We start from the raw sequence: 12,115 nt of genomic DNA on the forward strand, positions 1-12,115 counted from the left end.
TGTTGAGCAAGAGAAGCAAGGCATAAAAGAATATAGACAATGTGATTCCTTTTACAAGACAATCAAAACTAGGAAAACTTAATTTCTGGTGTTAGATGTCAAGGTAATCACTATCCTAAAGGTTTCTCAAGGGCTGATGATGTTGTTTCTGGATTCAGGTGCTACTTACACAGATGTATACCTTTGGTGAAAATTCATCAGATATATGCTTACAATTTGTCTACTTTTCTCAGTGAATGTTATATTCCAACAAATAGTTGTCAAAACACAAAGGAAAATATATGCATTATACAATGCTGTTTGATTATCATGGTTATATCACTTATGAGCTAGGGTATCATTTTCTGATTCTTAGGTCTATAAAATAGAAAATTTTGGAGACTGTTTTCTTGATTAGACTCACAATGGAGTTGTTATAGAGGGAACAATGGAGTTTCTTTTTTTAGAGTTTTTGGGTATTTTATTTTATTTTGCTTCTAACATGGACATGCATATTCAAAGGACTGTTTCAATGCTTCCTTTCTGCAAAATTCAGCTTTCTCCTTCTTTTTATTTTATTTACTACTAAATCTTTTATTCTTTTTTGTGCTATTGTAGGTGGAATTGCTTTTTTTTATTTATTTCAAGAAAATATGAGAGTACAAACATTTTGGTTGCATTTTATATCTTTGCCTCTCCCTAGCAAGGGTTAGAAGTATGCCCTTCCCCTCCACAATGCTCACCACATCCCTCAGATGTGGGTCTACCCTCCCAACCCCTGAATCCTTGGTGAACACCACCACCATTTGAGCACCATAGTGTTAATCAGTCAGTACCAATTTGATGACGAGTACAAGTGGAGCCTGTTCTTCCAATCTTGTGTCACCTCACTTTGGATAATGGGCTTAAGCTCAATCCAGGATAATATGAGCGGTGCTAGTTCACTGTCGTTTCTTAGAATTGAGTAATATTCCATTGTAAACATATACCAAATTTTAATAATCCACTCATGAATTGACGGGCACTTGAGTTGTTTCCACGTCCTTGCAATAATGCATTGTGCTGCCATAAACATTCGGGTGCAGATGTCTTTATCATAGAATGTCTTATGGAACAGTGGAGATTTTTGAAGTTTATTTTTCTTTATCACAACACCCACTAAAATAGCTGTAACATTAGCAGTATATATTTTTAACTGTAGAAGAGGGTATGATTCTACTAAGGCAATTTTTTAAATTATGACAAGACAATGACGACATTACATCTTGATGATCGATATTGCCATTTTAAAGAAATATGTGCTAATACAGTTCTTTTTCCTAAGAGGAAGAATTCAAGAAGTTTGCTAATTTCTATTTTATATTTTTGTTGAGTTTTCATTTAAATAATCGTGTGGTCTTAAAGCTAGATTTTAAGATGGGGGCAAAATTTTTTATCTTTTATTTTGAAAGAGTCTCACTCTGTTGCCCAGACCAGAGTGCAGTGGTACCATCATAGCTCACTGCAGTCTCGAATTCCTGGGCTCAAGCTATCCTCCTGCCTCAGCCTCCCAAGTAGCTGGGACTACTGATGCATGACACCATGCCTGGCTAATTTTGTTATTGTTGTAGATACAGGGTCTCAATATGTTTCCCAGGCTGGTCTCAAGTGACCATGCCCTGGCCAGATTGGGGTAAATTTAATGTTTCATTATGCTAAAATCACATATGTAATGATTCTGAGTCCTCGGTCAGGAGTCCCCAAGACAACACTCAGGTTTAATTATTTTCTAGAAAAATTCAGACAAGCTATCACAGTTATGACTATTACAATGAAAGAATACAAATTAAAATCAGCAATAGTAAAAGTGGATAGGGCAGAGTCCAGGAGAGACCATGCACAAGCTTCCAGTTGTCCACTCTGAAGGGAATCTATGGACAGCACTTAATTCTCCCAGCAATGATGTGTGACAATACAGACAAGTACTGTCAACCAGGAAACTCAGCTGAGACTTAGTGTCCAGGGTTTTTATTGGGGGTCAGTCATGTAGGCATGGAGCAGTCACATGGCTAACCTTAGCCCCTTCAAAGAGCAAACTGGTACCATGTGGCCCAAAGCCCTTAACATAAATCACATTGTTAGCATAAGGCCACACTTAAACAGAGACATACTCTTCAGGCAGGATATTCCAAGAACTTAAAGGTTATCTTCCAGGAACTGGTCAATAGTCCAACCTTTCTTTAAAATATGTAGGGTTTTAACTCTGGCCTGCTAAGTTAATCCTTTACTGCATAGAATCTAATATAAAAAAAAAATCCTTTACTGCACAGAATCTAATAAAATAAACTACTTAAATGTGATTTGTTTTTACCAAAATGTTTTAAGATGTGTGCTAGAATCAAGACTCTTTCTACTGTATGTGTCAAGTCAAATTCAGCTCCCTCCACTGCTAGACTCACATTGTCAGCTTACTAAGGATACTCCCATAGCAATTAGGGATGGAAGAAGAGAGAGAGGCAAAAGTAGTTGAAGCCTTATGCATGCCATTAAAAAGTATACAATCTAATATAGCTAGCATGCAATGAGTGATTGGTGCTAAGTGATTTACATGTTGTATTATCTTTAATCCTTACCTCAACATTATAAGGCAGGTATTTTATCTCCATTTTACATATGGAGAAAACTCTATAAGACATATTAAGAAACTTGCCTGGGCTTTGCTGCCAGTAAGTACCCAAACAAGACACAAGTCTCCATAGTCTACTCTGATGATGGTGGGAATTTAAGCTGATAAGACCTATCTGGAAAGCAATCAGTCAGGCCTTAGTGAAGTAAAAATGCATCGCCCAGTGACCTCAACATCCCATGCTTATGTATCCCAGAGATAGTCTCATGCCAATCCATAAAAGGACATCAACAAGAATTTTTGTTGTGACATTATTCGTGGGAGGAGAGTGTTGGAGACAACTTAAATCTCCATTTGAAGCAGGATGGATAAATGTAATGTGACAGGTGCATACTTGGAACACTACACAACAGTAAGAAGCAGCACACTATGCACATATTAATACAATGTGAGTAGATCATGAAGCATAGTGTATGAAAAAAATAAGAAACTGTAAACAGAGAATACATACACTAAAAGAAAATCCACATTAGGTATTTTACAAAGGTAAATGTAAGATATATTAAAGACATATATGCAGCATGTCCTTAGAGTGGATGCCTATAGGGAGGGCAAATGCAGTAAGGACTAGAGCTGAAAAAGTAAATAATACAAGGCAAGGGCTTTGTGTGGACTAATGATAATAATGTACGATAACTGAGGAGGCCATGCACAGTGGCTCATGCCTGCAATTCCAGCACTTTGGGAGCTAAGGGGGGGAAGATCACTTGAGCACAGGGAAAGAATAAAAGCAGAAGGATGATGTGGACCGCTGTGAATTCAAGCAAAACACAGACAAGGCCCTCGCCTTCATGAAACTTAAATTTATGTGGATAAAAAAAAATCATGACTACTGTACTCCTCCTGTTCAACAGACAGCCAGATATTCTTGTGCAGCAGCAGGATGTCCCTGAGACACCATGGTGCGAGTGGAGCCCAGAGTAAATGGATTTGGCTGTATTGGGCACCTGGTGACCAGCACTGATTTTAACTCTGGCAAAGTGGATATTGTTGTCATCATTGACTTCAACTGTATGGTCTACAATGTTCTAGTATGATTCCACCCATGGCAAGTTCCATGGTGCAGTCAAGGATGAGAATGGGAAGCTTATCATCAATGGACATCCCATATACATTTTCCATAAGCAAGATCCTGCCAAAATCAAATGGGGGGATGCTGGTGCTGATTCCGTTGCAGAGTCCACAGGTGTTTCCACTAACTCGGAGAAGGCTGGGGCTCCCTAGAGCGGGAGCCAAAACAGTCATCATCTCTGCCCCCTCTGCTGATGTCCCACGTTTGTGATGGGTGTGACCCATGAAAAGTATAGAAACAACCTCACGATCCTCAACAACGCCTCCTGTACCACCAACCACTCAGCCCTCCCCCCGCCCCCTGGGCCAAGGTCATCCATGACAACTTTCACATCATGGGAGGACCCATGACCACAAACAATACCATCACTGCTACCCAGAGGACTGTGGGCAGGCCCTCTGGGAGACTGGGGCATGACACAGGGCTCTCCAGAACATCATCTTGGCATCTACTGGCACTGCCAAGGCTGTGGGAAAGGTCACCCCTGAGATGAATGGGAAGCTCAGTGGCATGGCCTTCTGTGTCCCCATTGCCAACATGTCAGTTGTGGACCTGACCTGCCATCTGGAGAGACCTGCCAAATATGATGATATCAAGAAGGTGGTGAAGAAAGTATCAGGGGGGACCCACAAGAGCATCCTGGGCTACACAGAGCACCAGGTTGTCTCCTCTGACTTTAACAGTGACACCCACTCTTCAACCTTCAATGTCGGGACTGGTATTGCCATCAACAACCACTTTGTCAAGCTCATTCCCTGGTACGCCAATGAATTTGGCTATAGCAAATTATGGTCCACATAGCCTCCAAGAAGTAAAAGCCTCTGGACCACCAGCCTCAATGAGAGCACGAGAGGAAGAGTGAGGCCCTCAGCTGCCAGGTAGTCCCCCACCACATTGAGAATCTCTCCTCCATACAGTTTCCATGCTTGAAGAATGGAAGGGCCTTGGGAGCCCCATCTTGTGATACGCCATTACTGAAGTCTATACCCCTCCAAAAAAATCACAACTAAAGGAATAAATATTTTTTAAAGAATATGATTATAGGCCAGGCATGATGGCTTATGCCTGTAATCCTAGTACTCTGAAAGGCTGAGGTGGGAGGACTGCTTGAGCTCAGGAGTTCAAGACCAGCCTGAGAAAGACTGAGACCCTATCTCTACTATAAATAGAAAGAAATTAGCTAAACAACTAAAAATAGAAAAAATTATCCTGGCACGGTGGTACATGCCTGTAGTCCCACCTACCTGGGAGGCTGAGGCAGCAGGATTGCTTGAGCCCAGGAGTCTGAGGTTGCTGTGAGCTAGGCTGATGCCACGGCACTCTAGCCCAGGCAAGAGAGTGAGACTCTGTCTCAAAAAAAAGAGAATATGATTATAGATTGTAATTAGTGCTATGAAGAAAATGAACAGAATATGACAAGGATTAATTGTGTCATCTGTATAGTGTAGTTGGGGAATCCTTCTCAATAAACGATAGCTAAGCAGAGACCTAAAGAATGAGAAGTATTAGGTATTTTCCAAGCAGAGAGAAAAGGATGTTCCAGGCAAAAGACAGTATGTTAAAGACCGCCTATTCAAGGACAGAAAGGTTAGTGTATACAAAGAAGAGTGAGGTGGTAGGAGATTGGGAGAAAATGATATTGGAGAATTAAAAAGGGGCTGGTTTGTATAGGACCATTTTAATTATAGGTTCATATAGGCCATTTTAATTATAATAAAAAAAATCACAAGAGAGTGTAAAGCAAGAGACAGAACGCAATCTGATCCATATTTAAAGGCTTATTTGGTAGCTTTGTAGGGAATGGGTTGGAGGAGGGCAAGAGCAGAAGGAAGAGCCATACACAAGGTTACGTCAGCAGTCCCAGTAAGGTATGGTGACTTGAACCGGGTGATGGCAATGGGCATGGAGAGAAAGGAACAACTGGAGACAGGCCGAGAGGGCTGGTTGTGGATTGGACGTAGGAGCATTAATGAAAGTACACATAGAACAGCCAGGTTGCTCAGGCCCTCTGTGTAGAGTGGAATACCTAGAATCGTGGCATGTGCACTGAGGCTAAAGTCTGGGAACTGTTCACTAATGACAGTGGTGCTGCTAGTGGAATCCCAGGCCTTAAAGGAGAAGTAGGGCAATCACTGAGGTTTGATGAGTGAGCTGCCATGACAGACCTTGAGAATAAAATTTAAAGTAAAAGGAGTACTCACTGCTAAATTGGAACTAACTGATGAGCACTCATGTGCATAGAGGAAAATAAAACTCAATGGAAATCAAGCAGGGGGTGGAGGAGGAGGGGATGGGCGAACCCTACCTAACAGGTATAATGAACACTACCTGGGTGACAGGCACACTTTTAACTCTGACTCATTACAAAAGCTATCAATGTAACCAAAAAACATTTGTACCCCTGTAATACTTCGAAATTAAAGAAAAGTAAAAAGTAAAAGGAGCTGTACTCAGGAGTGCAGGAGCAAAGACACTAGGGGTCCACCACCCGGGAAGCATGGTTCCTCTTCCTTTGGTACCCCAGCATGTCTCCCCACTCCCCATCACCTCCCCTTTAACACACAAACAAACACATACACAGCCACCCAAAAGCACTTCTGCACCCTCATACGCAGACCTGCAGTCTTCCTTCTTATTCAAAGGCAAAGCTGCTGGGAAAACACCAGGTCTTTTCTAAGAAGAATCATAAAATCAGCCTTTCAAGTTACACAAAGAAATCCTGCTGTGATTTCTATTGGAGTTGTTATTAATCTATAATATAATATCTAAGATGAGAATTACACTGGATGGAAATAATCTAAGAAAGCTTAGACTTGGCAGAAAAGACTAGTGAACTTAAAAACATAGCAATAGAAACTTTGCAAAATGAAAAAGTGAAAGAAGACTGAAAAAAAGTGAAGAGCACCTCAGTGTGTGACAACTTTAAGCAGCCTAACTTGAATACCTAATTTGAATAGCCTAATTTGAATAACTAATTTGAATAACCTAATTTGAATACCGCAGGGAAAAATGGAGTGGGGGATAGAAAGTGTTCAAAGGAATAATGGCCAAAATTTTGCAAACTTGATAAAAACTATAAACCCATAGATCCAAGAAGTTCAATAGTCCCCAAGCACAAGAAACATGAAGAAAACACAAAAGCACTTCATAATCAAATTGCTTAAAAGAAATTGCCCAAGAAAAAAAAAAACACATTCTTTATAGAGCAACGAAGAGAAAGTTGAGAGCATATGATTCACTAAAAACAATGCAAACAAGAATACAATTGAGCAGCATCTTTAGAGTCTTAAAAGAAAAAATAAGGTCAGCCTAGAATTATATCATTATTTATTTTGTTGTTCAAGTTCTATCTTTGGCCATTATGAGTTCTTTCAGGTTTTCTCCTGTGTCTATTTCATAATTTATTTTCTTTTTTTAGAACTTTGTTGCTTTCCGACACTATAAGATGCTCCGGGGTCATCTTCTATATTCTCAGGCCAGCCCTACAATCAGCCATTTCTGGTCCCTTGTATTAGAGAGTGATATTTAGAAACCAAGATTTGGGTGCTGGGTGTGTTTTTCCTTAATGAGATGTCAATGCTTCTAGACTCTTTCATGTGTAGTCATAAACATATTTATTTCTGTGTCTGTTTGTGTGTGTATAAATATCAGCTCATGTCTCTGTCCCTAATCTAATACTATAAGATTCATTTAATCCTCCCCCCTTGCTTATTTGTAACTTCTTTGAGGGGGAGAAATCTGACACACTCTCTCTGCCTCTCTCTGTCTCTATCTCTGTCTCTTTCTAAATATAAAAACATATATACATCTATGTATATATTTAACTTCTTTCTTCACTCTAGTATACATGTAAAATAGTTTCAAAATTTCTAACTCTGTGGCAGCAAATTTACCAACTATAGTGTTTATGTACAGTTCTTTTTGTCTTATCCTTGTAGTATCCAATCAAAACAGTTCTCCAAAGTTATTTGAATCAGCTTATTTTTTCACCACTCCATTGGGTGATGTTATGCCAAGCCTTTGTAAGATAATTATGTTCATTTGTCACACTAATCATTCTATCTTGGCATCCCTCTTTAATTTGCATACTGTAAGGTTAATGCTTTGTGGTGTATAGTTCTGCAGGTTTTGATAAATGGATAGAGTTATGCATCCACAATAAGACCCTACAGAATAATTCATTCACCCTAAGAATTCCCTTGTGTGGTCACTTTGTAATTGACAGGTAGGAGAATATTTTATTCAATTTATCATTTTTTATATAATTTGAATCTTTTTAAAAGTACAATGTAATTGGCTTGTTCAGTAACGTCTAGGAGTCTCCTGACATTGCCAAATGTGGAGCTACATCTGCCCTATGTTGGCCTATTTCTCCACCCCCTACCATCCCCTGTGTAAGATGATATCAAACTGTCTTACCACGTTTATCTAAACACTTAAAACACGCTTTAGGCTGGGCATGGTGGCTCACACCTGTAATCCTAGCACTTTGGGAGGACGAAGCAGGAGGATCACTTGAGCCCAGGAGTTTGAAACCAGCCTGAGCAACATACTGAGATCCTGTCACTATAAAAAACTTTAAAGTTTAGCTGGCCATGGTGGCATGTGCCTATAGCCCTAGCTACTCAGGAGGCTGAGGCAAGAGGATAGCTTAAGCCCAACAGTTCGAGGCTGCGGTGAGCTATGATGACATCACTGTACCCTAACCTGGGCAACAGAGCAAGACTCTGTCAAATAAATAAATAAACAAATGAATAAAATTTAAAAATAAATAAAATAAAATAAAAACACGCTTTACTCATGGTGGAGGGGTGTCCAACAACTGGTTCATAATTGCAATTATACTCTAATGTGTCAAACTTATTTTAATGAATTTTTGCTAAAGATAAGTTGTAATCGAAACTTGTTTTCTATATTTACCATGAACTACCAGTTCTGTTTGAGAGGAGTCACTTAGGCTGGCTTTTTTTTTTCTTTAATGAAGAACTATCCTTACTGCATCTCCCCAGTGCTTTGCATTCCACACAGACCAGGCTAAAAGGCAGATGTGACTGACTGTCTGGAAAAAAGTATGTTAGGCTGTTATACATACCCAGAGGATTCAGAATCAGATTAGTGGATAAATGTTTTATAAGAGAGGGTGGAATTTTGAGTGACCCCAGCAAATAAAAGGTGCATTCTACAATGTGTGTGCACCCTGTAAAAAGTTATGCGTTTTAGGATCTTTTTCCTTGCCCTACATCTCCTTGTTTCACATACTGAAAATATATGCTGCTGTCCAGCTCTCCTTGCAGTCCTTTTTTGTTTTAATTTCAGTATATTATGGGGGTACAAACATTTTGGTTACATGTTATGACTTTGCCACACCCAAACCATGATTGGAGGTGTGTCCTTCCCCCCTACAAAGCTCACCCCGTCCATTAGTTATGAGTTTACCCACCTCCACCTCCCAGCCCCCGAAGAATATTACTACTGTGTGTGCACCCCAGTGTTGATCAGTCAGTGCCAACAGAAGTGATGCAAGCTCTATGCCTGAAGCAGGAATTGCTGCTGATGTAGGTCAGCCCTTCTTTTCCTCGCCACTCCCTCCTAATCAATGATCAAATCTGACTTATGCCCTCTCTCACCTCCTACCTCTCTTTCCCCACTCCTACATCCTAGCAACCACCCTGCCCTGTTTATTCCATCACTCAGTGGCTGCTCATTCCGACTGCCACTGCCTCTCATGGCCCAGTAGCATATGTCTTTATCTTTGGGTTCACTTGCATCTGTGCATGTACTCCTCACACAAAACCAGTCTTCCTAAAACACAAATTCATCTTATTATGTCGCTTCCTAGCTAACAATTCTTCAAGATCTAATGTTCTCATGCAAGATAAGGGTCTAGCTCTCTTCCTACATGCATGCACGGCTCAGGCTCTGGCCTCCGCCCACCTCCCAGCCTCATCTCCTGTCACACCCCATGCCCATGTCACTGTGCTCCCATCCCTATGAGGCTCCCTGTCTGGAATTGTCTTTCTCCCTCACCTCCAGCCATTGATCCAACTCCTATTTAAACGTCAAGACTCAGTTCAGGCATCGTCTCTGCCAGGCCTTCTCCATGTCCTCTCTTCTGCATCACATACCCTGTCCTTGCACCCTCTGTGCACTTTGTGTATATTTCTCTGTCAACATATAATTCTCTAAATGTTAAAAACATAATTCTTACCCAAAGAGATATTGAGAGCATGCCAACGTTTTAGTTATCTCATTAATAGAGGAACTCATGAAGTGAGTTCAAAAGAGAATTTGAAAAAGGAGGATTACTACAATGAATGTGAACAAAATGGAATGATGAATTAAGATTGCTAAATTAGATGCCACCCTAGTTAATGTCCTATAGGGCAATTAAAATGTAGCATTTGGGTTATCTCATTTTTCCATCACAGAAAAGAAAATCAACTCATCAGTTTCTTATGAGATAATTTCTAACTTTACATATATCTTTAAAATATCTGGGCCTAATCAATAATAACTTGTCAAAACCTTTTCCTAGAGTAAAATGACCCTTGGGTGGGCTTGCTGGACAATTGTCTTCTAGATGACATTGATGGAAATTGCATCTTGTTTCCTTTTTTTTTTTTATTCATATCTTATGTTTATTTACAAACATACCTAGTATGCCATGAGTTCAAGAGTTTGATCCATTTTTCAAAGAGATTGCACCTCTTAAAATGCTCTTCATATCTGTTAAAGGATGAATTAAAACATCTTTACTTCTTAAGCAATTGGTGTCTTACAATGAAGAAAGGTGCAGCAAATCCAGATCCAAAGTACACAGTCATCATAGCATCATAGCATCATTATTTTCCACAGAAAACGGCAAATTCTTCCCCGGGCCCTCCTCATAGTGGCTCCTACGGACCACAGAGGTTGTGAACCTCCGGATGCTCTGTGCCAACATGGCGCTGCCGAGAGCTCCGCGAAACGCGCGGAGAAAGAACACGGAGGAAATGGCGGTTCTACACTCCATCTTGTTTCTTTATTTCCAAGTTTTGAGTACTTTTTCCCCGCACTATCATTATCTTCCCTGAAGCTATACTTTTTAATTCAGTCATTCTGGCACACACTGTGAACTTGAGGGAACTTAAGAATTTGTGTTCGAAAGGGGTGTGGATACCCCTTGGGATGTGGGAAGACTTTTCAGGGGTTGCACAGCCATGGGTGGCTTTTAGAGGACATTTCCAGGTCCTCACCCTAGGCGCATACTCTGTCCTATAGCAAACCTTCACTCAAAAGTGTCTCTGTTCTGCAAGTTCTTTCCCACCTCCCATGCAGTCACCCTTCTGCCACCTCATCAAAGCCTCCCACCCATCCCACCTGATCAGGGGTGCACCCAGGGCTCTAAATCCCTCCACAGTGCCAAAGAAGGGACAATTTGAGAAAGCACTGCCCTGAAAGAACCTCCTTTCATCTAAGCAATAGACTCTTGGCAAGTCTGTAGGCACAAAGACTCCTAATGCCATGTTTATTTGGATTAAACTATAGAATAAGAATTTTCTGTCAGAATGTAACTTGGATTTGGCAGACTGGCTGACAATAAGGACTGGCTTTGGCAAGTAGGTTAAACGGTGCTTATTTTCCATTAAGTGAAAGAGTCAAACAGGCCTCAAGAGTCTGACAAAAATTAGCCGGGCAAGTGGTGCACTCCTGCAGTCCCAGATATTCAGAAGGCTGAGGCAGGAGGATCACTTGAGCCCAGGAGTTTGAGATTGCAGTGAGCTGTGGCCAGGCCACTACACTCCAGCCTGGGCAACAGAGGGAGACCCTGTCTCTAAAAAAAAAAGAGTCTGACAAAAATATACTGAAAGCCTGTCTGCAATATCCTGGAAAATACATTCTTTGCATCTATAAACTAATGATAAAGAAATTTAAATGCCAACTTAAAAGTGCCTGGGAAATTAAATAGTTCTGCTTTTTAAAACAATTTTTAAAGGTCAACAAGCAAAACTCTGAAGACCACTTCATGGGAGGAAAATTCTGGACATCTGAACTCCAGTTGAAGCCACAGGCAAGACCCTCATCTTTTTGCTGTTGGCTTGCTGGGCACTGTGGTGCCTCCTTTGTTTAGTGCCGCCTCTCCCTGCAGCCTGAGCAGGTGATCTTTTCCCACTGATTTGATTTTAACACTGAGTGTTGGCTCAAAACTCACTTTCTATCTGTTCCCATTCCTCACTACCTCTAGTTGGATGATTGGGAAGGTCCTAGCATTGAGCCCCTCCTGGTTCCCCTGTGGAGAGTGTATAGAAAATGTAGGTCAGTGTAGCCTGGATCACATTACTGTTGTTTTAAGTTTCCTGGTCATTCTCCCTGTGACTTCTTTGTTGTACTTATTGCAGTTATTTGAGTACCAGACAGTC

General features: G+C 40.7%; 2 pseudogenes; one reads left to right on the forward strand and one right to left on the reverse strand.

The window, feature by feature from the left end:
* The first annotated feature begins 3,543 nt into the window (after window positions 1–3,543).
* LOC105881347 (glyceraldehyde-3-phosphate dehydrogenase pseudogene) lies at window positions 3,544–4,595 on the forward strand (annotated as a pseudogene).
* Window positions 4,596–10,336: 5,741 nt separating this feature from the next.
* Window positions 10,337–10,720, reverse strand: LOC109731153 (cytochrome c oxidase subunit 7C, mitochondrial pseudogene; annotated as a pseudogene).
* Between the last annotated feature and the right edge of the window lie 1,395 nt (window positions 10,721–12,115).

The sequence above is a fragment of the Microcebus murinus genome, chromosome 12 (assembly GCF_040939455.1).
Source record: "Microcebus murinus isolate Inina chromosome 12, M.murinus_Inina_mat1.0, whole genome shotgun sequence".
In the NCBI taxonomy this organism is placed as follows: Eukaryota; Metazoa; Chordata; class Mammalia; order Primates; family Cheirogaleidae; genus Microcebus; species Microcebus murinus.